General features: G+C 40.6%; 1 non-coding gene across 1 annotated transcript; it reads left to right on the forward strand.

The window, feature by feature from the left end:
- The first annotated feature begins 21086 nt into the window (after window positions 1–21086).
- Window positions 21087–21193, forward strand: LOC146898454 (small nucleolar RNA R71). Its single transcript, XR_015024418.1, has one exon. It is a non-coding gene; the product is annotated as a small nucleolar RNA R71 (small nucleolar RNA).
- Window positions 21194–27433: the final 6240 nt, after the last annotated feature.

The raw sequence follows: 27433 nt of genomic DNA on the forward strand, positions 1-27433 counted from the left end.
GGCTCGTGCTATAACATATACACATGAATCCTCTTTGGAGAGACCGTCGTTGAGAGACGTATCGAAATCATGGCTGAGGGCAATATCTCACATTAAATATACAAAACTTGCAGAAGAGGGAACCTTGGAAGATTCTTTGATACAAGTCGCCATTGCTAGGCATGTCAGCGCTGGGTAAACATTGGATGTTCGTATTTGTGGTCAATGCTTTTCATATCATTTTCATTCTTTCTTTTCATTCTTTCATTTTTCAATCCCATTTTTGCCTGAACCGCCCTTTCGGGTTTTCGATCCACCGGGAATAAATTCTTTTCATTGCCCCATTTTTGCCTGAATTGCCTTCATAGGTTGTCAATCAGCACGGTGCTCCTTTTTGCCTAAGCCGTCCTTTCGGGTTTTCGACTTAGCGAGCCTTTTCATTTTCATTTTCATTTTTTCACTTTCATTCTGTTTTTTCATTCTTGCCATTGACCAAAGATCATCCTGGGGAACAAACTGCTTGTAACATGTATTGAAATAGACATTGACACTCATTTATTCATGCATGTTTCACTGGAATGTATCCTATTACCCATGTTTTCTTTCAAAATAGACGGAAAAGATTTTTCAATTTTCAATGATGTTTGTTTCAGGCATTGGCATTATCAAATAGAAAGAAAAATATTCTGTATATAGCATTGAAAGTAGAAAGAAAGTAGAGTTTCAAATAACAGCACGGGCTCAAATTGATGTAGTAGAGTGAGAGTCAGCCAAAGGCATAACTCCACGGATTTACAAAGCTTGGAAAATGGTAATTGTATTGGTTGGTGGTACATTGAACACGATGACCGCTACATTTCATAGAAATTTTGAATTCACAAGTACAGAAGCTTCCGATGAAGACGATCATTGACAGTTGCAGATGCCCCAAGGGGTGATGGTGATTTGCCAGATATAGTTACTTGTCTTTTATTATCAATCTCATTTTTGCATGAACCGCCCTTTCGGGTTTTCGGCTCATCGAGACACTCATTTTTGCCTGAATTGTGTACAATCTCAGCGAGCTTTTTCATATTCATTTTTTTGTCCCTAACTTTTGCCTGGATCGCCCTTTCGGGTTTTCGATCCATCGGGAAGCACATTTTTGCCTAGGCCGCCCTTTCGGGTTTTCGACCTACCACGCTGTTCTTTTCATATTTAGATAAAGTATCTCTTGGCTATATCGGCATTTACAGGATTCGGAAGTTCAACACCATCCATGTGTGTAAGGATCAAAGCACCACCATAGAAAGCCTTCTTGACAACATAAGGACCTTCATAGTTAGGTGTCCACTTGCCCCTTGGGTCAGGTTGCTGGCTTATCCTTCTTTTCAATACAAGTTTGCCTTCCTTGAATTCTCGAGGTCGGACTTTCTTGTCAAAGGCATTCTTCATTCGCACTTGATACAACTGTCCATGAGCCATAACATCCATGCGTTTCTCTTCAATCAAATTCAACTGATCATACTGACTTTGACACCATTCAGCCTCATTTAATTTTGCTTCCATGATCACTCGAAGAGACGGAATCTCCACTTCCAGAGGGAGAACTGCCTCCATACCATATACCAGAGAAAAAGGCGTTGTCCCGGTTGAACTGAGCACCGTAGTACGGTAACCATGCAAGGCAAAAGATAGCATCTCATGCCAGTCTTTGTAAGTAGTGACCATTTTCTGAACAATCTTCTTGATGTTCTTGTTAGCGGCCTCAACTGCACCATTCATCTGAGGTCTATAAGGAGAAGAGTTGTGATGTTCAATCTTGAATTCTTCACATAAAGCCTGCATCATGTTATTGTTCAGATTGGAACCAATGTCGGTGATAATCTTGCTGGGAACACCGTATCGACAAATGATGTTATTCTTGATAAACTTCACTACCACTTGCTTGGTCACATTAGCATAGGAAGCAGCTTCAACCCATTTGGTGAAGTAGTCGATTGCCACTAAGATGAAACGATGACCATTTGAAGCTTTTGGTTCAATTCTTCCGATCATGTCGATGCCCCACATATAGAAAGGCCATGGGGAAGAGATAACATTGAGGGAATGTGGAGGCACATGAATCTTGTCAGCATAGATTTGGCATTTGTGGCATCTCTTGGCATATTTGTAGCAGTCACGCTCCATAGTCATCCAGTAATAGCCGGCTCTTAATAGTTTTCTTGACATGGTATGGCCCGGGGCATGGGTCCCGAAGGTACCGTCATGTACATCATGCATCAATTTCTCAGCTTCTTGTTCATCAACACATCTCACCAAGACCATGTCATAGTTCCTCTTGTATAGGGTTTCTCCGTCCGGAAGGAATCTATTAGCCCATCTCCTCAGGGTCTTTTTATCCCTGTTGGAAGCACCAGGTGGATATTCATGATTCTGCAAGAAATGTTTGATATTATAGTACCAAGGTTTTCCATCATTCACACCTTCATCAGCCTGATCCGGCATATTTTCAATAGTAAACACATGAGCGGGTCTATCAAGACGCTGCACCTTGATTATGGGCACGTCATTCCAGTGATTCACACGAAACATGGAAGACAAAGTAGGAAGAGCATCAGCCATCTAGTTTTCATCCCTAGGGATGTGGTGCAGCTCAACCTTTGTAAAGTATGTCAACAGTCGTCTTGTATAGTCACGGTAAGGGATCAACTTCTCATGATGAGTCTCCCATTCACCTTTTATCTGATTAATAACAAGTGCAGAATCTCCATAGATGTCAAGGTGCTTAATTCTCATATCAATGGCTTCTTCAATGCCCAAGATGCATGCTTCATATCCAGCCACGTTGTTCGTGCATTCAAAAGTTATTCGTGCAGTGAAAGGAATGTGGTGCCCTTGCGGAGTTACAATAATGGCCCCAATCTGTTTACCATAAGCATTGACAACGCCATCAAAGACTAATCCCCATTTGCTATTGGGATCCGACCCTTCATTGATCAGTGGTTCTTCATAGTCTTTGGCTTTCAGATACATAATCTCTTCAAGAGGTTGACAAGCAAGATGCTCTGCAAGGATACTTCATTTGATTGCTTTTTGAGCTTTGTACACAATATCATATTCAGACAACAACATTTGCCAACGTGCAATCTTTCCAGTAACAGCAGGCTTCTCAAAGATGTACTTGATTGGATCGATTCGGGATATCAACCAAGTTGTATGATTCACCAAATAATGACTTAGGCGTTTGGCAGCCCAAGCTAAAGCACAACAAGTCTTTTCAAGCATTGTATACCGAGTCTCACAGTCGGTGAATTTCTTGCTCAGATAGTAGATAGCATGCTCTTTCTTTCCAGTCTCGTCTTGTTGACCGAAAACACAACCCACAGACTCATCTAACACTGACAGGTACATAATCAAAGGCCTTCCTTCCACTGGCGGGACAAGGATAGGTGGTTCCAACAAGTATTCTTTAATGCTATCAAAAGCTTCCTGGCACTCATCATTCCGTACAACAGGCTGATTCTTTCTGAGCAATTTGAAAATTGGTCCACAGGTAGTAGTCATGTGAGATATAAATCTTGAAATATAATTCAGGCGTCCGAGGAAACCTCTGACTTGCTTTTCAGTTTGAGGGGCCGACATCTCTCTGATGGCTCGGACTTTGTTAGGATCAACTTCAATGCCTCTTTGACTGACAATGAAGCCTAGGAACTTTCCAGATCTTACACCAAATGTGCACTTGTTAGGATTCAACTGTAGCTTGTACTTTCTCAATCTTTCAAACATCTTTTTCAAATACACAACATGCTGCTCTTCATCAGTTGATTTCACAATCATGTCATCAATATACACTTCAATTTCTTTGTGAATCATATCATGAAACAAAGTAGTCATACCTCTTTGATAGGTAGCACCAGCATTTATCAAGCCGAACGACATCACTTTATAACAGAACGTTCCCCATGGAGTGATGAAGGATGTCTTTTCCCTATCTTCAGGTGACATCCGTATCTGGTTATAGCCAGAGAAACCATCCATAAAAGAGAACACTTTAGACTGAGCAGTACTGTCAACAAGCACATCAATATGAGGCAACGGGAAGTTATCTTTCGGACTGACTTTATTCAAATCTCTGTAATCAACACACATTCGTACTTTCCCATCTTTCTTTGGTACAGGTACAATGTTGGCGATCCATTGAGGATATTCAGCTGTCATGAGGAAACCCGCATCAATTTGCTTTTGCACCTCAGCCTTAATCTTAAGAGCCATGTCTGGACGAGACCTTCTCAATTTCTGCTTGACGGGAGGGCATTTAGATCTTGTCGGTATCCGATGCTCCACAATCTTGGGATCTAGACCCGACATATCTTCATAGGACCATGCAAAGACATCTGGATAATCATGGAGAAGCTGAGTAATCCCCTTTTTTACTTCTGGCTCAAGTGCAGCACCAATCTTGATCTCCCGCTTGTTTTCTTCAGTACCCAGGTTGACAAGCTCAATCTCTTCCTGGTGGGGCTGAATGGCTCTTCTTTCTTGCTCAAGCAGTCGAGTGATCTCATACGGTATCTCTTCATCATCTTCCTCATCTTCAGCTTCATATACAGGGAATTCAAAATTTGTAGGAACTGTAGGGTCACTGTGTTCAACGGGTTTATTATGGTTCAATCTGCATAATATGATTGGGATGATTTTAGAAAAATGTTTAAAATACAGATGTTTTGGTTTTTCTGGCCTTACCATTATTTCCAAGAAAAAGGCACTAGAAAGTAAAAAACAAAGAGTCGCGGGAAAGACGACAACTTTTATTGATAACGGCAATGCCGAAACAAACATGCCCTTACAAAGACATCACTTTCGCCTTGGGCAGAGCGAAAGGATTGTTATTTTGAAAACAAAGAAAAGCATGAGCAACAAGACACATTACATGGAAGCATGCATGACTAAAGGCACATCAATGGCCTCCCAATTTCTCACGGTGCCTCCTGGTACAACAAACGTAGGCACATAACTACTTTCATCTTCAGCAATAGCATTGATAAACCCAGCACTATAGAAAGTTCCTGTTGAAACGCCTGAGGTCGGGGAGAACCCAAGGCCCTCTTTGCGCTTGTTCTCCAAAATTTGTATCACTTTGCCCCAGCCAGCAGCTTGCCCTTCTTGAACAGCTTTCTGGGCGTCTTTCAATGAAGCCATACTAGCACTAGCTCTCCGGGGTTCCGCACCTTCAACAGTCAAGCCTTGAAATGACATCCCTTCAGCGGACCCATTCCTCACAAACTTGAGCTTTTGATGTAGAGTAGAAGTTACTGCCCCAGCATCGTGAATCCACGGTCTTCCGAGGAGACAACCGTAAGAAGCATTGATGTCCATTACCTGGAAAGTGACCTGGAAAGTTCTCCAGCTAGCTCTCTTAACTGTTCCCTCATAGCCTCCATTATAGGGTCCTGTCCACGTGGAATGTCAACATCAATTACCTGTTGCATAGTGTGTACAACAGGATCTGTAACAACGGTAGTCACTTGAGGCATATAGGTAGATGTAGAAGCCAAAGTTGTTGTAGGAATATGTCCTTGATGGGCAATACCAGAAATACCAGCTGCAATATTAGGAGCATAGAAAGCTGAGAGTCCATAAGGGCGGCCATTGGGCATAACAAACCGAGCATCAGAAGCCATAGTGGATAATGGGATGGATGGAATCATTTCAGTAGTAACCGGGACAGACGTGACCGGTTGTTCTTGTGCAGCCATCAGAGTAGACATAGCGTCATGAGCCTTAGCCAAGTCTTCTTTCATAGCGGCCAATTCGGCATGGAGCTGAGCATTTTCTTCTTCAAAGTTAGCCATGTTTCTTCTCTTGTACAATCTTGTCTGATGAATTCTAGCTGGTTGGTACACCTTACGAGCACGAGCCACTTTTCAGACTGCGGCGGGAAAACCAGGAAGCAATGAGCACGAGGAGAGTTTTTTGTGACCAATGAATGCATATGATGCATGAGATGTGTAAATGCATATGAAAAAAAAGACTCTTTCTTGTGTTATCGAAGGGTTTTAGACAAATTAGAAGTTTGTAAACATTACTAAACAATTGAAACATCATAACCAGATGAAACAATCAAACTTCACAAGGTCTTACAAGATAATTCCCCGTTGAAATGCTAAGCCAAGGGATAGACTTTGAAATGTAAAACAAACAATATCAACTGGAAGCAACGACAAGAAACAGTAATCCTCAAGCGTAGGAAGTGGAGGGGTCATCCTCAGACTCAGACTCAGACTCGTAGCTGCAATATCGGGCATAGAAGTCACGGGCACTCCTGGCCCTCTTGGAATCCCTCATAAGCAACTTATCCTTTTCTTCAATTTCTTTTCTAGCCTTTGCCAACTCCTTCTTTAATGTCAAAACCTCATGAGTCTTCTGTTCATCTTTTCCATCCAAAGTCATGATCAAATTCTCAGCCTCATAATATCTAGTCTTCCACTGATGCTTCTCTTGGTTCTCTATAGCTAGATGCTCCTGATACATCTCCTGAGTAGGCGGTAGTAGAGGCAAAGGCATGGATGGAGTAGATGCAGACACATTTCTCATGGCGGGGTAAGGCATACCAATCTTTTCGGCCTGGTTTATCACCCACTGAGTATAGGCCTCATGAGCAATACCGGACCTCACACCCATATGCTTCACCTCTTTCTTCCGAAGATTGGACCAAGCCTCTATGAAATCTTCTCTTATTCCTGTGGGAGCATTAGAATAATAGAAGAAGTAAGGAGATATAGCAAGATAGATGGGCTTCTCTTTCATCGGGAAACCAAATTGACGCAAGGCAAGATCTAGGTTATAGTTGATTCCACCTCGGGTACCAAGAAGAGGTACATTAAGAAACTTCCCCCCACCGAAGATAATTTCTTTGACTCTAGCAGCGAGAGTAAGCCAAACCACTTCATTAAGGGTGAGAGCCATGATCCTCTGTGAAATAGTCCAATTCTCTGGATTATCATGGAAAGACTTCGGAAGGTGCGAAATAAACCACCTGTAGAGGAGAGGTACACAGCGAAGAATGTATCCCCGACCCTTGCCGGATCGATCGTGAATAGCATGGTATGTGTCAGCTAGCAAATTAGGAACCGGATTCTTGGAACGGAAGATCATGATAGCATTCATATCCACGAAGTCATCAAGATTTGGAAAGAGAATAAGCCCATAGATGAGTAGTGCAAGAATAGCCTCAAGAGTGTCCCGACAAGTAGTTTTGAGGTTGGCTTTTTCAAGTAGATACTTCGAAGTGAATCCTCGGATGTGAGCCTTAGTGACAAGATTCTTGGAGACATCGGTGGTCTTGAGATGAAGATCACGGGCAACAACCAAAGGGGTAGGAGGATTCTCAAGTCCCACGAAAGGTGTCCCTTCGGCTATGGGTAAACCTGTCAAGGAAGAATAAGCCTCAAGAGTAGGCATCAACTGAAAGTCAGGAAAAGTGAAGCACCGATAATCCCGATCATAGAATTGCACTAGAGTGTGTACAAGCTTCTCATCCACATTAGTCCGAAGAAGAGTAAGTAAGTCCCCGTAACGATGTCGGAAACCGGTTGGGTCCTTGATCTTGAGTGCCAAATCTCTCAAACTAGCCAAATCCACTTCCTTGAACTTGTAGGACTTAGTCTTCCCCATTCCTACAATGTTTACAAATTCAACTTGTCTAAGCCCTTCGATAAATGCATGGAAAAAGTTTATGCATGTATGCATGTATGCATGATCATATTCAAGTACGGAGAAAACATGGTGGGTTGAAATTCAAAGTCAAGGAGTCATGGGTGGACAAGGTGTCCGGTGAATCTAGGGCTTTGGATAATAGTAACCGGGTTCTAAAAAGTTCCCAAGTCGCAACCTCTCTCACGTATATCATGGTGTCACGAGACAAACACTCGCTCCATGATTATCCGTAAGAAGGTCTAACTTGAGTGTAGTATCGTGTGACGACTAAAGCTCGAGACAACACTCGGTTTAGCCTCCGCACTACATCCTAGAAAATGGCCATGGATGGGTTTGGTTAACTACGGTTCATAACGTCATAGAACAATTAGAAGTAAAGTGCCTAAACGCGACAACACGCGCCGATAACGTCGCCCCCAAAATGCCTCGGTTATGTGGGATTGATCGCATAATCCAATACACGAGGCAACCCTCGGAATGAATTGTCGATTATATCCCCCCTAAATCCTAAGTTCACTCAGCCCGGGTGTAGGACTTTTGATATTCTCACCCCCACACGTTTGCAAGAATTTAAACATTTATTCACATAAGAAAGCAAAAGGAAGCAAGTAAAAACAAAAGCGCAAGCGTGGAAATAAAGACTAGGCGTAACTCTCGAAACTCCCCAGTGAAGTCGCCAGCTGTTTTATCTTGGTTTTTCGGGTGTCAAACATTGATTAAGTTCGAACCTTTTTAACCTTTGATATCTCATTTTTTCTTGGGAAGGGAAAAATAAGAAAAAACCCTTGAGAATCAAGGTCCGGGAGTTGTTTTCGCTACGGGAAGGTGTTGGGCACCCATAACGACTATAGTATCCTATAAGAACCGTCTTAACTTTCTACGCGCGCGCTTTATTTTTAAATGCTATTTGAAAGTGTTATTTACACCTAAGGGTTTGCTAGGTTGAGAATTGGAGGGAGAAGAAGATGTTCATGTTTTTTGGAAAAGAGAATTTTTCCAAGTATCATGATTCCTAAGCATACATCTAAAGCATACATTCCCTAAACATACATCTAAAGTATCCATGTGATGTGTGTGCATGTGTCGGTGTACATCATTAGAGTCCATTGTCCTTTACATATGCCCTAATTTACATGCTATGGTCTTGCAAGAAATTAAAATTGCATGAAGTAAAATACACCACCCTAAATTTTACATTCTAATGAATTTAAATGGCAAGAAGTGAAATGGAGATGGGATGCTTATGAGATGTATGAAACAAGAAGTAGAGGGTTAGTAACATAAGGCATAATAGAATAGAAAAAAAGAGACACTAAAAAAACTTGACAAAGAGTAACAAAATCCTTAACATGAAAGTGGCAAAATATACCTAAAATTTGTCATAACATCTAAGCAAGTATATGACCTATAATCCTCATATCATAACAAGTTTCCAAAGACTTTATTGCATCAATAATTGTGAGAATTATAAGAACATAGTCAAGTCAAGGATTATGATATATTTTTAGATACTTTTGGCACTTTATTTTCACAAACAATTGTTTACATGACTTGTAAGACAAGAAACTAATACCATACATCACAAACAGCACCTACATACACTAAACTAAGGACAAACATATCACAAAATTTAATCAACAAGTATCAATCATCATGGGACGAAGTATTGGAATCAAATCATGCAAAAAAAACTTCATAAACATTGACAAGGGGCACCAAAAATCACAAACAAATCACCTATATTTTTATCCATTTTTTTTAACATGTCAAACAAATTATGAGAGACAAATCTTAAGCATCAAAAGTAGTTGCAAGCAAGTTCACAAGATTTTTAGAAATTTTAACAAAGTTTTTAACAAGAAATGACAAAGAATTGAATTAACAAAAAACAAACTACTTTCATGTATTTTTAATCAAGATTAATATGTAAAACATATCAAAATTTATTAAAGATAACAAGAAAATATTGAACCAATTTTTAGGAATTTTTTTAAAAAGGTTTGTGATATCTCAGGGGTGTAATTATCAACATACAGTGTTAAAATAGCAAAAAATATGACAAGAGAACGAAATCCAGCACATAAAGGCCCAAGCCCACAGTTATTGATGGATCTGGATCATCCAAATGCTTCAGAGGCGTTGGATTGATCCAACTCCATCAAAACCCTAGATCCAAAGGCTAAAAACACGCAGACCACAGCAAGGCAGATTAAGCACACCGTAACACGCAATCAAGGCCCTACACGTCATCATCAGGCAAGATGAATGGTCCAGATTGAAAGGAAAGAGCTGAACCAAGTGAACCAGATTGGTTCATGCGAACCGGTCTGGTTCACAGCCTATATAAACACCACACCGGTTTTTTCTTCACTTCCCTCACTCGTTTCTCTCTCTAGGTTAAACCTTAGAGAGAGAAGCTCTCTCTTCTCACCTCATGATCTTCATCTTCAACCTCAGGTTTTCTGGGAGAAACGAAGAACACCGATGAAGATTCCGGCGACAGTTAGGTTTCCGGCAACGGAACCACCGCGTCGGAATTTCATTCTTGACTGTTTTTGAAAACTTTTTACACCGGTGTGTTCGTTCTTCCATTCTGAGTTTGAAAACCTAACTTGTTCTTCCTAAAACTCACTAGATCGGTGTAGATCTACATCTTGAAGTTACGGTTTCAACCATTTTTTCAAGGTTTTCAACAATTTTCGAAAGAAAACCTCACATGTTTGTTCGATCTACACTGATTAATGAAGAATATCACTCATGCGATTGAAAACTGGAAAATAATGGTGAGTTTGAAGATTTACCTCTTTGAACTTTGGAGATTCGAACGAAAGATCCACGTGAGCCTTCTGTTGAATCGAAAATAAATCGGTGTTCTTCTTTTTCTTCTTCACCGATTCAAATCTTGCTTCGATCTTTCTTCTTCTTTTCCTCAATCTTCTTCTTGTGATCGCTTTACGCTTGAATTGCAAGGAGAGAAAAAATAGTTCGGTGATGAAGATTTTCACAGAAAATCACTGAGAACTAGTGCGAATTTAATTGATTTTGATGAAAGTTTGTCGAATTGAAATTGTGTTGATTTTGATTTTCTGGAAAATTGTGTTAATTTTGTGCAATTGGTGATGAATTTGGTGAAGAATTGAGTTGGTTAGGGTTTCGGTGATGATGAATATTGATGAAGTTCTTGATGAACTTCAACAATGTTCTTCAATTCTGTTGTATCTTGATCTAACCGTAAAGAGAGAGAAAATGGTTATGTGTTTGTGTGAGTTGGCACTGAATGATTGATTCCTCCTCTGTGCATTGATGATGTGTCGTATTTATAGCTGACAAGTGTGATGCCTTGGCCAATAGCTTGCTGACATGTGTCCCTGGACTTGTTTGGCTCGGATTTTGACTGAATTTGGGACTTGGACCATTTTGCAATTTTTGAAATTCAAAGGACTAAACTGCAATTTCTGAAAAAAGGACTAAAAAGGCAATTTTGACCAAAGGACTAAAATGCAAATTTAAAAAGACTTTAAAAGGAAAATAAAATGGAAGAAAGGACTAAAGTGCAATTTTTAAAATCTTGAAGGACTGAAATGAAAATAATAATAAAATTGGAATAAAAATTGGTAAAATGGAAAAAAACGTAAAGTGAAACGAATAAAAAACACAAAATGGACTAAAATGAACCAACTACATAAATGAGGTACTTCAAAGTAACCTCTCTCTGCCAAAATTTTGTGTGAAATGACCAAAATGCCCCTAGGGACTAAAATGACTCAAATGCAATTTTAAAATGGTTTTTAACAGGGAATTAAAGCAAGAGTTTACACAAGCAAATTGAGAAGAGTCAGAGACAATTTTTAGGGATTAAAAAGAGTTTTAACACAGGAAATGACTAAAATACCCTTTTTTATGAATTTTGCAAATAACATTGAAATAAAATGCAGAGATATGCAATTGATCAGAGACAATTTCAAATGACTTGATATGCAAGAAAAACATTTTGGATGGCTTGAAATGCAAGAAAACATAGACAAAGTCACAATTGAAATTTTTTCAAAACAAAGATGGTAAAACATGCAGCTAAACATAGTAAAATATCAGGGTAAACAATATCAAATTAGCAATCACTCAATAGTAATAGACACATATCAGAGATGGAAAAATATTTTGAGTACGTATTTTTAGGTCCAAAATTAGGGTATGACAATCAGATCTCCGAGCTACACCAGGAGGTCATCAAGGAGATCACCAAGACGATCTCCCCCTAGGCGATCACCTCCAAGACGATCTCCCCCGTGGAGATCTCCCCCGCTAAGATCGCCACCTAGGCGAGGAAAAATCTCTTGGTCTCCTTATGATTTAAGGACACTCGTGACACCCGCTACGACCGTAACACTTATGGTCCATTCACGCGATGCATCCGAGAAGCTCCTATTCCTCGCGGATTGGAAAAGCCTCCGCAAATGGACTCATATGACGGGACGACCGATCCAGATGAGCACATCGAGAACATCGAATCAGTTCTCACTTACAGGTCAGTGCGAGGCGCCGTCAAATGTAAGCTCTTCGTCACCACTCTGAGACGAGGAGCGGTCACGTGGTTCAAAAACTTAAGGAGAAACTCCATCCACTCACGGAGCGACCTCTACAATGAGTTCACAACCCACTTCACGGCTTCGAGGACGCAGCCAAAAATGGTGGTATCCCTTGAAGCTATCATTCAAGGAAGAAGCGAACCCCTACGAGACTACATCGAGAGGTTCAACAAAGAGATCGTCCAGGTACGAGGCGCCAATGAGACGATGAAGCTATACCTCATCGCCAAAGGTCTGCACGAAGAGGCAGACATGAAGAAAGCTGTCCTCTTACATCGCCCAAGGACTCTCAACGAGTTCTTAGCGATCGGAAAGATCTACATCGCCTACGAATAGGCTCTGTACGCAGACAGCCTCAACAAAGTCATGAAGGATGAGTCTGCTGTCGAATCCTCCAAAAAGCCCTTCCACGAGAAAAAGAAGGAAGGCAAAGCTACTCGAGAAAGCAAGAGGACCAACGGCCACTTCACTGAGTACACTCCTTTGGCCATGTAAAGGAGAAAATCCTCGTTGAGATCGATGTAGCCGATTTGGCAGAAGTTGGCATCAAGCCACCAAAGGCTCCATCTCAGGAAAGGAAGGGGACCGACAAATCAAAATACTGTCGGTTCCACAAGTGCCACGGACACACCACTGATGACTGCATCCATCTGAAGGATTCCATTGAACTCCTCATCCAAAGGGGACGACTCAAGCAGTACGTGAAATCCAGAAATAGAAAGGAAAGCCATCGAGCTCATCGGTGACAGTTATGAACATGGAAGAACCATCGCCATGTCCGTGGAGCACCTCGGCGATTTCCATGACGACGTGGAAATCACCCCCTACTCATGCACCTGGGAGCAGATCCCCACCGCCAACATCATCGCTGGAGGAACGCTGAACATCTCCATGGGAAGCATGAAAAGGAAATTTGAAGAGCTCATGAGCGTCAATACGATGGCTACCCCCAGTCGAGGAGGAAGGCCACCTTTGGCGTTCTACGACTCCGAACTACCTGATTGGGCTTCAAATTTCGCCATTCCTTTGCTCGTGCGAGCGTCGATGGCCAATGCAGATGTCCGACGAGTCCTGATAGACACAGGGGCCTCATGCGACATCATGTACACCAGCTTGTTCAAAACTCTCCAACTAATGGAGAAAAACCTTTCTCCCTACATTGGGGATGAACTTTACGGCTTCAACGACTCGTCCACTCAACCATGGGGGTACGTGGAGCTACTGGTCACCTTCGGTGAAGAGGAGGCCAAGAAAACAAAAAAAGCCCCATTTCTGGTGATCGACTGCCCTTCTCTCTACAATTTTATTATAGGGAGAACCGGGCTTGCCCAGCTAGGGGCCGCATATTCAACCGCTCACCTGAAGTTGAAGTACCATGCAAAGGATGGCATCATCGCCTCCCTCAGCGGAGACATCGAAGCTGCAAGAAGATGTTTCCTCCAAGCCAACAAATCCCTGAGCTCGGTTTCCCAATCCAGCAAGCCTGCTGAAGACAAAGGGAAAGCTGCTGCGAGCCCTCTGGAAGCCAACTTGGTCGAACTTGACCCCAGGTTCACCATGGAGGACCTGAAGGAACAAAAACGGGAAAAGAAGGATCTGCTCAATATGAAACTTCTTAGACCTATTCCTAATGGTGAGTTAGAGCTGGTCCCCTTCGGAAACGACCCCTCGAAAAACTTCAAAATAGGCAAGGATCTCCCCGAACTTGTCAAAGACCAGCTGATCGCCTGCCTCAAGGAGAACTCCGACCTATTCACATGGAGCGCGGCCGACATGCCCGGAATCGACCCTAGCGTCGATTGTCACCAGCTGACAGTAGATCCCGGAGTTAGCGCTGTAGCCCAGCGACGTAGAAAGCATTCTCCTGAAAAGTCAGAGACTGCAGAAAAAGCTGTAAAAGACCTCCTTGAGGCAAATTTTATTTCTGAGGCCAAATACACTACCTGGCTCTCCAATGTTTTACTTGTCAAGAAATCTAATGGAAAATGGCGTATGTGTGTTGACTATACCGATCTTAATAGCGCCTGCCTCAAAGACGCATATCCTTTCCTAACATCGTTGTGTTGACTATACGGATCTTAATATTGAAATCTAAAGAAGGGGGGTTGAATTGTGTTTTGAAAAATTCTTCGTTTCTCCTAAAACTGAACACACTTGATCAGAAGCTAAGTGAGACAGCTTCTGATAGATCTCTGGCAAGTGCACCAAATACTATCGAAGTAGTAAAAATATCGATCCCACGAGGACTGTTTTTAACTTCAATAATTCAATTTCGTTATAAAAGTAGGATGTATAAAAGTTTATTTTGTTTTGCCACTAGGCAGTAGATTTGGTTTGATTTTAAGAAATCAAATAAAATAGTAAAGATTTGATTAAGAAAATAGGAGAGAGATGAGATCAGGTCTTCGAATCCTCTATGTTTCCCCTAATTGGTTACTGCACCTATTATTACTAATGATTCTCTAGTTTCACGATAGTTAACAAATTAGCCCTAATCAATCCCTTGAGTTAGGACCCTCTTTTTAAACTACAGCCCCTAATTCCTTAGGTGGTCTAATAATCATCAAAGGTTTAAGCACGTTAACCTAATATCACTAACAAACGATTATCCATTCCTAGACTAACCATGTTTATTAGAACAATTCAATTAGGTCTAAGTCGAAAGCTATGGTCAGTAGTCATTCGATCTCACAAAATCATGTTTATATTTGATCAGGATATAAAAAGCAGTAAGAACAATTGAATTGAATGAAAACTAGAATATCATTAATAAGTAATAGAGTTTCACAGCAACATATGATCAATTAGGGTTACATAGGTTCATCTCCGACCTAATCTCTAAGAGATTTAGCTACTCATAATTGAGTTTACAAATAGCATAATCAATGAAAGAATTAAAACATACATAAACTGGGTTAGAGATGATGAAATCCTCTCCGCTGCAGCCTTCTGGGTGTTAAAATCGCACTTTCGTTCTCCAAAATCGTAACCCCTGTTCTTCAGATTGAGTGCAGTATTTATAGAAGTCATGGGCCTGACCCATCAAAATCGCGCCGCGCCTTGTTAATTGGCGTGCCGCGATTTCCCCTTTACAGGAAGTGTGTATTTTTGCTTCAAAAATCGCAGCACGGCTTGAAATTGGCGTGGCGCGATTTCCTTCGAACAGACTTCAAATTTTAAGCTTTTTGCACTCCAGAACAGTATAAATTGCATGAGAACTCTATCAAAATGTCACAATAAGTCCCTAATATTACGTAATGACAGAATGTCATCACAACCCCAAACTTAAACCATTCCTTGTCCTCAAGGAATTTGCTTGCAACAGTGACAAACGACAGTAAAATAACAGTTACCTGACAAAACGATAGTACCCAAAAGTTCATTCTCCTTCTAGCTAAAGATGAGCTAGTTTGACTTGTTCGCATCCACCAATTCACAACTCCACGCAACAATATGAAATAGGGTTCTACCAGTCGACATGCAGGTCTACATATTACCATACGCTTGAAAAGTTTCTAGATATCAATCAAAGTCAATATCATTACACACTTTTGAGGTCTTTAGGGTTATAACGGGGCTTAGGTGAAAGGTGGGATATATTTGGATAAGTAGGCTACACAAAATTTGAGTTAGGCATTCCTACGGAAATTAAAGCACAAAATTCAATCCTTCGATCATTCACCTTTTGAAATAACAATCAATGCAAAGGTACTAGAGAATATTTTTAACATTTAGGGACAATCGAGTTTGAAGTTACTCGGATTTTCAATGTTTTGTCCCTTTTTCATCATTCAATTTCTTTTTTTTTTTTTTTAATACACCATTTTTGTGTATATTTTGCATAACAATTTCATATTTCTTTTAATTTTTGTTCTCTTATTCTCTAGTACCCCCACCCCAAACTTAGTTGGTTGCAAATTCCAATAGCAACCCCAAACTTAATCTTTAGCAACATTCTACAATGCCTTAACTCAGAAAATACATTAAGGGACAAGTCTTAAAAGTCTCTAGGCTTGTAATGTAGTTTGTCACCGAACAAAAAGTTCTAATCCTACCGGCTCACAATTGGTTAAGAAAGGATAAATTCAACAAATTAAAACAGGGTAGGCTTCAAAAAGGCTCACAGGACCAAGCACTTTTGCCTCAGTGTGTAATTGACAAAGACCAATCAATAATAGAGAAACAATGCAAGTTCTAGAAATGTAGTTGCATGGAAAACTAATCTAAATATAAGTAAATTGAAAAACAAGATTTGGCAATGAACCTTATGGCTGAGATTTCTGGGAGTATGTGACTACCTAGCAACGCCGTACACTTCGCCTTTGAATCAAGTCACCCCTCCTTGAGAACTTTTGGAATACCGTTTCATCAAACAACTGTTACTAAACTGTAATAGGTCACATGAAACAAAACAAATTCATTAATAATAAACAAGTGCAGGAGCAATTACAATAGGGAAATAAGTTCAATGGACTTCGACATTAAAAAGAAAATACAAAGAAAATACATTAAAAGAAAAATGACTGAAAAATAAAATACAAAGCAGAAAATGCTAATCCATCAGTAGATCAGCCCATGTCTTGATCATCATCCGAGTTTCCAGCCCCCGGTGTCCTCAATCCTTCGAAGATGCCATCCCCTTGATCTTGCTCGGTGGTGTTGAAATCATCAGTGATTTCCCTCCTCATGCGCAGCCCATACTCTTCTTGATGTGTAAAATATTGCTCCATGTGCTCACGGGAGCCTCCAAACCTCTCATAAGACCCACGAATCGGACCCATATGCAATTGAGCCTCCGCAGCAAACGCAGCTGAGAACCTAGGACGGTTCACCCACAGCTGGTCCGAAGTCTCATTCATCCAATTAGCTTGCACATGCATGAATTCCTCAAGCTTTGGATGAAGAGGAGCATAACCTCCTTGGCTACTACTCCCTCCTTGCTCCATTTGTTGTTGCCTCGCTGCCTCCCTCTCTCTCTCCTTCATATAGCCTTCATATTTCTTGACAAACCCATCCATGACCGAGTCGGTGATTGGCTTCATATTGCTTGTGTTGAGATCACTATCATAAGCCGGTACCAACTCTTGCTCACACAACCAATTAATTAGACTCCCATGCCCCAATTGTGTGGTGTTTCCGGTTGCTAGATCATGAAGACTATTGGCCAAGAGGCGGCAAATATCTATAGGGTGCTCCTTGATGATGGCATAGGCAGCAAGCACCCTCTTGAGAGGAATTTCAGAAGTGCAGGATGCACTCTCAAGAGTCTGGACCACATATGATACCCACGCCTTGGGTACCGGCAGCATCTCCGCATAGGTAAGCATCCGGGACTTTTTCCAAGTCGACCCAGGCCTACACATGGTGGTGATGATCTCATCAAAAGTATCCTCCGTAATAGCAAATCTCCCCCTCCTCAATTTTTCAACCCAACACTCTTCCGGTGCTTGAACATTCAGCCATGCGTTGAGAGCATCCGGGCTGAAGTCAATGTACTTTCCTCGAACAAAAGATTGAAAGGGTGTATCGGACACCCTTGCATTTGCAAAGAATTCGACGATCACCGTTTTGTTGTTTGCCTCGTCGATCATTTCATTCAATCTTGTCCATCCCCTCCTTCGTATTTCAGACTCAAAGAAAGGATATTTCACAAGCTTTGTGAAATCAAACTTCCTCTCCCCTATGACTTCAAAACTCTTCATAGATTGATGGAACTCCTGGGCTAGGTCATTGATGAAATGGATGGCGTTTTCGGGTGGTTCGGATGCGGCACGGGGGCGTTTGGATTTGCTTGTGGATGGTTTGGGGTTGGTGGCTTTCTTGGAGCGAGTGTTTCTTTGGTTGGAGGCCATTTGTGGTTTAGGAAGATGGTGAAAGGAAAGTTTTGTGAAGTTTGGGAAAATTTGGAATGTTTGTGGTTTGATGGTGGTTTGGGTTGGTGAATTTGTGATAAGAATGTGGTTTGATGATGGTTAGGAAGTGAATATTGAGATGAAGATGAAGAGAATTCGTGAATGGAAGTTTAGGGAAGTTTTGGTAGAGAAAGGTAGGAAGAATGGAATGAAAATGATGATGAACAGTTAGGTTTTTATAGGCCTGTTTGGGCAAAATCGCGGCACGCCAAAATGCAAGGCGCGGCGCGATTTTGCGTTGCAACGGTCAATAACGGGCAGATTTTGTAACGGCTAGTAACGGATAGTTCCAACGGCTATTTTTTTCACAAAACAGTCAAAATCGCGCCGCGCCATGTATATAGGCGTGCCGCGATTTTGGTGAAACAGGGGGTAATTCCTTGCTTTCTCAGGCCAAAAATTTTGTTTTCTTGAAAAATGCCTGAGTCCCTTGAATTTTTGAAAAACTTTTGAGGAGAGAATCATGCAAGACATCAGTACCTTGCATGATTTTCTTGGCAAGAGGTATCTTTGAACAAAATTTTAAAACTTTCCTGCCTTGTATTAAAAGAAAAGAAAAATATTTTTGTGTTTTTATTTTTGAAAGCAATAAAATCATACCTGAAAAATAAATAGTGGGTTGCCTCCCACTCAGCGCTTCTTTACCGTCACTAGCTTGACTGATGACTATTTCTAAGGATCATATGATGTGGCTCCCTCTTCATTGTTTGGGAGTCCTCCTTTACGGTACCGTTTCAGCTTTTGTTCCTTACCCTTGAAAGTTCCTTGTGCACCAGACTTCTTTAGGTCTACAGCTTCATCAACAGGCTTGTTTCTTGCCAACCCTTCATCACAGTACCTCCTAATTCTTTCCAAAGTATCAGAGAGAGTTGAATGCATACACCATCGAAAAGCAGCCGGCCCATTACGCATCCCATAGGGAATCCTTCTATAAGCCAATTTACCACCCGGACCAGTGGTAGTAGTCTTTATTTCATTTTTACCAGTTGTCAATCCCCCATACTCGTTGTCACGGATGTCTCCTAATGATCGCTGTTGCATCTGTCCTTTGCTTACTTCCAGTTGCTTAACATCCTTTAACATTCCAACATCTTCAATCACTTCTTGTCTATCTATAGATTCCACACTTTCCACCTCCGTAGATTGAATAGATTGAGATTCAAGTGTTTTATCTTCGACAGTTTCTTCCACAACATCAATCCGGTAACACTTGGGATTCTCATCTTGGTGCTTCATTGCCTCAAAGATATTGAAGACTACCTGCTCCTTATGGAATCTCAACATTAGCTCTCCACGCTCAACATCAATCAAAGCACGACCAGTTGCAAGGAAAGGTCTCCCTAGAATGAGTGGCATGTCTTCATCTTCAGCCATATCTAGGACCACAAAATCTGCTGGGAACACCAAGTCATTAACCTTGACTAGCACATCTTCAAGTATACCGAAAGGGTAAGAGATTGACCGATCAGCTAAAGTGATGGTCATTCTTGTTGGTTTTGGTTCCCCACATTTAAGCTTCTTCATCATTGAAAGTGGCATCAGATTTATACTTGCTCCCAAATCACATAAAGCTCTTCCAATGTCTACCGGTCCAATTGAACAAGGGATAGTAAAAGCACCAGGATCCTTCAGCTTAGGTGGCAGCTTCTTTTGAAGAATAGCACTACAATTTTCAGAAAGTGCTATGTTCTCATCATCCTTAGGCTTCCTTCGTTTAGTCAACAAGTCTTTCATGAACTTAGCATACAACGGCATTTGATCAAGAGCTTCACCGAAAGGAATATTCACCTGAAGTTGTGAGAAAAGTTGCATGAACTTCTTGAATTGGCCTTCATCCTTTTCTTTCTTCTTCGAAAGGTGAGGGTATGGAAGCTTCACATATGATGGAATAACCTGTGGTTTGTCTCCATCTTTCAAAATTTGACTCTTCGACTTCCTCAAGATTGAATCTTCATCAATTAACTTCTCATTTTTTTCTCCCTCTATTTTTTCCTTCCTTTCGTTTTCAACTACTCCATGATCATTTTCTTTTTCAACTACACCATTCTCATTTTTTCCAACTACATCATTCTCATTTTTTCCAACTACATCATTCTCCTCCACCTCAACCACTTCATCAACCTTCTTTGGAGCTTTTGGAACTAAAGGTGTCAAAACCTTTTTGCTCCTCAATTCAATAGCATTACAAGACTCATTCTTAGGGTTATCTTTAGTGTTACCTGAGAATCCGCCTTTGTTTTGTTCAGCCAACTGCTTAGCTAATTGCCCCAGTTGAGTTTCAAGCATCTTCCTAGAAGCTTCATTGTTCTTTCTTTCAGCTTCTTGACTCTTCTTCATCTCTTCAAAGTTGCCTTGAGTCATCTTCATGAAGTTCATCATAGTTTCCTCAAGAGCTGATGGCTTCCTTTGTTGTTGTTGAGGAGGAGTGAGCATCTGAGAGTTCAAAGCATTGTTATTTGAGTAGCTTAGATTTGGATGCTTATTAATGCCTGAATTGTAGTATTGATTCTGCCTTTGATATCCTCCCATGAAGTTAGCTTCTTCACTTGATCCTTCCGGAACACATTCACCGTTGGGATGTTCTTCACCACATAAGTCACACTTGATTGCAGCTACTTGTTGTTGCTTTTGAGCCAAAGTGAAGCCTTGAAACTCCTTAGTTAGAGCTTCGATCTGTTTGTTCATTGCTGCTTGGTTGGCAAGGATAGCAGTTTGTTCACTTACCCCAAACACTCCTCTTTCCTTCTTCTTAGCTTCAGCACGATACTCATTTCCAGCCATGTTTTCTATCAAAGCTTGGACTTCATGATCAGTTTTGCTCTTGAGACTACCTCCCGCGGAAGCATCTAAGAACATTCGAGTGTTTGGTGTTACCCCCTCAGTGAAGATTTGGAGGTATTGCTTCTCAGTGAACTCGTGATTAGGGCATCTCTTGAGAAGCAAATTGAATCGCTCCCAAGCATCATACAATGATTCACCTTCTCCTTGCTTGAAGTTAGAGATCTCCATCTTCTTGTCCCAATACTTAGACATAGGGAAGTATTTCTCCAAGAACTTCAGCTCTAACTCTTCCCATGTTTGGACAGTCCCGTTTGGAATTATTAGCAACCAATCTTTTGCTCTTCCCGTCAAGGTGAAAGGAAATAGCCTTAGCTTCTTTTGTGCTTCAGTCACGGTGGCTGGTTGCACACAAAACTCACAGGTTTCAGCAAAACGGCTCAAGTGTTCATGAGGACTCATAGCTTCAGTCCCATCGAATTGCTTGTCCCTCAAACCATTGAGGACAGTTGTCTTGATGTCGAACGCTACGGGGTTAGCTGGTTGAAAAGTGTGGGTCAGTTGACCGCGATGAGTGGCTAACCCGTAGTCTCCAAGCTTAGGTCTTGGTGGTACAACTCCTTCTCCTTCCATCGTTGCAGATTTAGGAGAAGAGATTGTTTCAGATTCACTTGAGAGTTGCTCCGGTACTTGTTCTCGAACACCCGGTGGAACGGATTGAGCTAACCTTTGCGATCGGACAGCTTTCCGAAGTGCTCTAGCAGTTCTTTCAATCTCCGGATCGTACTCTAAGTCGTCAGAGCTCTGTTTACCTCGCATAAACAGCAAAATACCTTAGTAGCACTGCACAACGCAAAGTAATCAAGTGAATATGAAAACAGAAAAATAAAAATTAAAAAACAGAAAATTAAATTGCAAAAACCCTAAATTATAACGTAATTGCCTTGTTGAAATAATTCAACAGTCCCCGGCAACGGCGCCAAAAACTTGATAGATCTCTGGCAAGTGCACCAAATACTATCGAAGTAGTAAAAATATCGATCCCACGAGGACTGTTTTTAACTTCAATAATTCAATTTCGTTATAAAAGTAGGATGTATAAAAGTTTATTTTGTTTTGCCACTAGGCAGTAGATTTGGTTTGATTTTAAGAAATCAAATAAAATAGTAAAGATTTGATTAAGAAAATAGGAGAGAGATGAGATCAGGTCTTCGAATCCTCTATGTTTCCCCTAATTGGTTACTGCACCTATTATTACTAATGATTCTCTAGTTTCACGATAGTTAACAAATTAGCCCTAATCAATCCCTTGAGTTAGGACCCTCTTTTTAAACTACAGCCCCTAATTCCTTAGGTGGTCTAATAATCATCAAAGGTTTAAGCACGTTAACCTAATATCACTAACAAACGATTATCCATTCCTAGACTAACCATGTTTATTAGAACAATTCAATTAGGTCTAAGTCGAAAGCTATGGTCAGTAGTCATTCGATCTCACAAAATCATGTTTATATTTGATCAGGATATAAAAAGCAGTAAGAACAATTGAATTGAATGAAAACTAGAATATCATTAATAAGTAATAGAGTTTCACAGCAACATATGATCAATTAGGGTTACATAGGTTCATCTCCGACCTAATCTCTAAGAGATTTAGCTACTCATAATTGAGTTTACAAATAGCATAATCAATGAAAGAATTAAAACATACATAAACTGGGTTAGAGATGATGAAATCCTCTCCGCTGCAGCCTTCTGGGTGTTAAAATCGCACTTTCGTTCTCCAAAATCGTAACCCCTGTTCTTCAGATTGAGTGCAGTATTTATAGAAGTCATGGGCCTGACCCATCAAAATCGCGCCGCGCCTTGTTAATTGGCGTGCCGCGATTTCCCCTTTACAGGAAGTGTGTATTTTTGCTTCAAAAATCGCAGCACGGCTTGAAATTGGCGTGGCGCGATTTCCTTCGAACAGACTTCAAATTTTAAGCTTTTTGCACTCCAGAACAGTATAAATTGCATGAGAACTCTATCAAAATGTCACAATAAGTCCCTAATATTACGTAATGACAGAATGTCATCAGCTTCTGAAGTGGTAATTAGAATCTAAATGCAGCGGAATAAAACACAGAGAGAGAGAGAGAAGAAGAATGACACAAAGCAATTATACTGGCTCCTTCCACAATCCGGAAGTAGTCCAGTCCCCCTTGCACTTCCAATGATATTTCACTAAGAGTAATATCTGATTACAATTGCTCAAGCACACAAGCAAGAGACTTCCTTTGCTCAAGCACACAAGCAAGAGACTTCGTTTGCTCAAGAACACAATCAAGAGACTTCCCTGCTCAAGCACAACTACAAGAGACTTCTAACTAAACAAAATTACACAGAAAATTGTTTAAGGTTGAACACTTGATATACAATCAGAGGTGCTCAAAATACAAATCAGATACATACTCAATGACTTAAGAATTTCTAAGATATGACTTTGAGACACAGAAATTCTAAGTGAATGCAGAACAATTTCAGCAGAGGTTTGGCACTTGTAATAATGTTGTGAGTCTTTCGTTCAGCTTTACCAAATCTCTAAGTCTTCACTCCTTTATATAGAGGTGTGAAAGAGATGTTGTGAAATTGCCAGCACATCAAAGAGTCGTTGTTGAAGCTTGATCTTTCACCAATGATCTATTGCCTGATTTGGTTGTTGTCCTATGAAGAACCAATTTGAAATCCATTCCTTATCCAAAGGAACATCTATGCAGGCGAAGCCGTATTCTGGAGCTGTTTTCTTGTCTTGTAGCGTGGACACAAAATAGAGTAGTGGAGAAGGTGGTTGTACAGTTCGTACAATAGTACAATGTCAACGCTTTCGTCCAAATTGCAAGCACATGCCTTCAAACTCCTTTGAAATGATCGTTGCAATGTTCCACTAATTTTCTGCTATGTTTTCGAATCCAATAGGCAGCTTTTGCAGTGTTGATTCTTCAATCTTTGAATCTTTGCAAATCCAGTTGATCTTCAGCTTCTGGTGAAATGACTTCTGATGAGGCAGCTTCTGATGTTGTAGCTTCTGATGATGTCGTGCCGCTTCTGGACCTCTAGTCTTCAGAAGCAGTAATCTTCAGAAGCACCATTTCTTCAGGAGCGCTTTACTCTCTTCAGGAGCTGCTTTACTTTAGGAGCGCTTTCCGTCTTCAGGAGCAGCTTGACTTCAGGAGCGCTTTCCGTCTTCAGGAGCGTATTGCCTTCAGAAGCGTCTAAGCTTCATTTTCTTTTGCTCTTTATTTGCTCATTCAGAACCAATTAATGATGTAACTTTTTAACTGTGGTCCTGTACACTTGAACAAATATTAGCTAGTCCAATTTACAATTTTTAATACCTTGTTATCATCAAAACCCTTTAAGGTTCATTGTTAAGCACATTTTGTTCCAACAATCTCCCCCTTTTTGATGATGACAAACAATAGTATTTAAAATTGTTCAATTGTTGTTAATCTAATTAACGAGTTGACTTTGGGGTTTCTTAGGTTTGTAAGCTCAGAGTCTGAGGTTTGTAAGCTCTTACTCCCCCTGAGTCTGATAGTCTTTAAGGTGAGGTTTGTAAGCTCCCCCTAAGTGCTATCCAGGTTAATTAAATTCATTTTACGCACAATAATATCAGAGCTTAAAAAAAATTGAAAGAATTGAGTTGTAGATAAGAAGAATGGTTCAATTAATTTTATTTGAGATTTGATACTTCACCCTTTTTGATACACCCTTTTAAAGGTAAAACAAAAAGATAGAAATTTTTCAAAATTTTCAAATATCATTAGTGGGGCTCAGAGCCTTTAAATACTATCACATATACTCCCCCTTTTGTCATTAGCAAAAAGACATAAACAAAAAGAAGAGATGAGAAAAACGTAAGATTAAAGGTTCAGAGCATAATTCAAATTATTTTAAAGCATATTAACCATCTTCAAAAATGAAATAAACAGAGCATAGCAAGCATTATTATCAGAGCAAATAACAACACACATGATATAAACAGTTAATGATATTCAGAAGCAAGAAAAATTCAGAAGCATATCATATCAGAAACGAAAAAACTGAATAAGAAGCAGAGATGATCATAGAATATTAAAAGCCTAAAGAGACAAAAATAAGCTAAAAGTGTGCAACTATGGGTTTGGCTTATTTCTCTAAAATCTTCTTCAGAAGCTCTTGAACATCGGCATACTTCTGATCCATCTCTTTCTTGTAGTTGTCTTCTCTGATTCTGGCTTCTTGCATGTCAGCTTCCTACTTAGATATCTTCAGCTTTTGCTCTAGTAGCTCTGTTTCAAGCCTTTCATTTTCTTCTTTCAGCACCTTGTTCTCCTGAACTAGAGCCAGGTTAGGTGCATCATTCTTCGCTAGGATCTCGGAAGGGATTATCAAATGCAAATCCTTAGGCAGGAATTCACCAGGTTCTCTGCCTCTGATACTTAGTGGGTTCTTCACCCAAGTACCAAGGATTTCTATATCTTTTGAGCTCTCTTCCATTCCATTCAACCAATCTTCCAGCTTTTGCTTGGCTTGCTCTTGAGCCTCAATACACGAATCATGCAGTGCTGAGATCATGTTGATGACCCTTTCTTTGATTCTCCTCCATTGCTTCTGATAGTCTATTGTATGACCCAAGTCATTTCTTCCTGCTATCAGTCTGAAAGCTTCAGAAGCAATATCTTCCCACACATCCTGTAGTACTTGAGAATCCAAGAAAATGGTGGGAGGTGAGGGTTGTCTAGAGGGTTTAGGAGGGGCAGTGGGTACAACGGCTAGGTCAGATGGTGATTAGCCATTTGTAGGTAGGGTGTTGCTGGTTGTGGGTTGGTCAGCAAAGTTGTCAATTCTCATATTAGAGGAGTGATCATCTTGATCATCCTCTGAATCTGTGTCCATATCACACACACCAGTGTAGTGGGTGACCTTGACAGCTTGTACTGGTGAAGGAGTTGTGGAAGCATGGGTTGGCTCAGGAACATTATGTTCAGGAGCAGCAGTTTCAGACACAGGTACTAGTATAGATTCAGGTTCAGGAATGGGTTTAGCAACTGGTTGTTCAGGAACAATATGTTCAGGAACGGTCTTTTGAGGAGTGACTTGTTCAGGAACAGAAGGTTCAGGAACAGTGGGTTGTTGTTGTGGGGGTGATGTAGATTTAGGTTCAGGTTGAGGGGGTGAAGAGGCTTTTTCTGGTTCTGGTTGTTGTTGTTGGGGGTCTTCTGAAACAGCTTTATCAGAAGCAGCTGCTTCTGGGATTATTTCAGAGGCTTTTTCTGAGTTTGTGTTAAAGCTAGATTGGGGTAGTTCACCTAGATAATGACTTTCTAGGTGATCTAAAAGAGAAGTGTCTTCAGAAGGAATAGAGGATGTGGTACAAGATGTGTGAGAAACTTGAGGTACCTTAGATAACATTGCTGAGTTATCTACTGCTTCTGAAGTTCCAAGATTCTCTTCCTGATTTATCTAAACTTGCTCTATATTTTCAACACCAGCTTCTTCCACGATTATCATCATTTCTCCTCCCTCATCTCTTTGAAATTCTTTCATAGCTTTCACTTCTCGCCTATTGGCTAAAAAATCATCAGAACGTTCCTTAGCCACCCTCTTCATGGCTGGAGTTACTTTAACCATAGAAGATTCCATCTGTAAAGGTGCCTTCTTCTTCTTCTTCAGCTTGGGTTCATCATCTTCTTTCTCTAGCTCATTCAGAGCTTCATCCAACTTTTCTTTATGGAAAACAGTTTCAGCTTTCCCTCTCTTTCTCTTAGCATCCTTCTGTTGCTTGCCCTTATCAGTAGCAGTTCCTGATGCAGTAGCACCCTTGACTTTCTTTCCTTTAACAGGAGCAGCTTCCTCCTGAGAGCTTCCATCTTCCTCCAAGACATACTCAGCTACTGATTTAGCTAAGATTTCAGGATTGCTTTCCTTAACGATGAAAGGAAAGTCCCTGATAATCTCAGATTCAGATGTAGTCATTTCCATCCACTTTTCATCTTGAGGGGCTTTCTTGAAAAGATGCATGGAATGCAAAGTCTTGCTACTGATAGTCTTCTCAGCAGTAGAGACTTCAAAGCATTTATCAGATGCATCCCTTGTCTTTTTCAAAATGTCTAGCACTCTTCCTTGATGAAAGATCTCAGACAACAATCTTGCATAGGGCACTTGCTTCCTTCCTTTAACAGTGCCTTCATTAATTGCCCAGCAGAGATGATCCATGATGTATCTTGGGAAGTTGATCTTGTCACGAATTGCCATGAAATAGATAGCTAGCTTCTGTTGAAAATTTGGTTGATCAGATCCTCCTCCTCTCTGAAAGAAACAATCAGTGCAGAACTTCACCAACATTCTGTGGTGAATTTCCATTTCTGAGGTCTTGGCTTTTGGTTTTCCACCCAAAAGCAAGTTGCAATAGCTTTTCAGAAGGACATCTTCCTTCTTTACTATTTCTTGAAATCT

Source organism: Medicago sativa, chromosome 8, assembly GCF_051527215.1.
Source record: "Medicago sativa cultivar Bolivia chromosome 8, Bolivia_mono, whole genome shotgun sequence".
Classification (NCBI taxonomy): domain Eukaryota; kingdom Viridiplantae; phylum Streptophyta; class Magnoliopsida; order Fabales; family Fabaceae; genus Medicago; species Medicago sativa.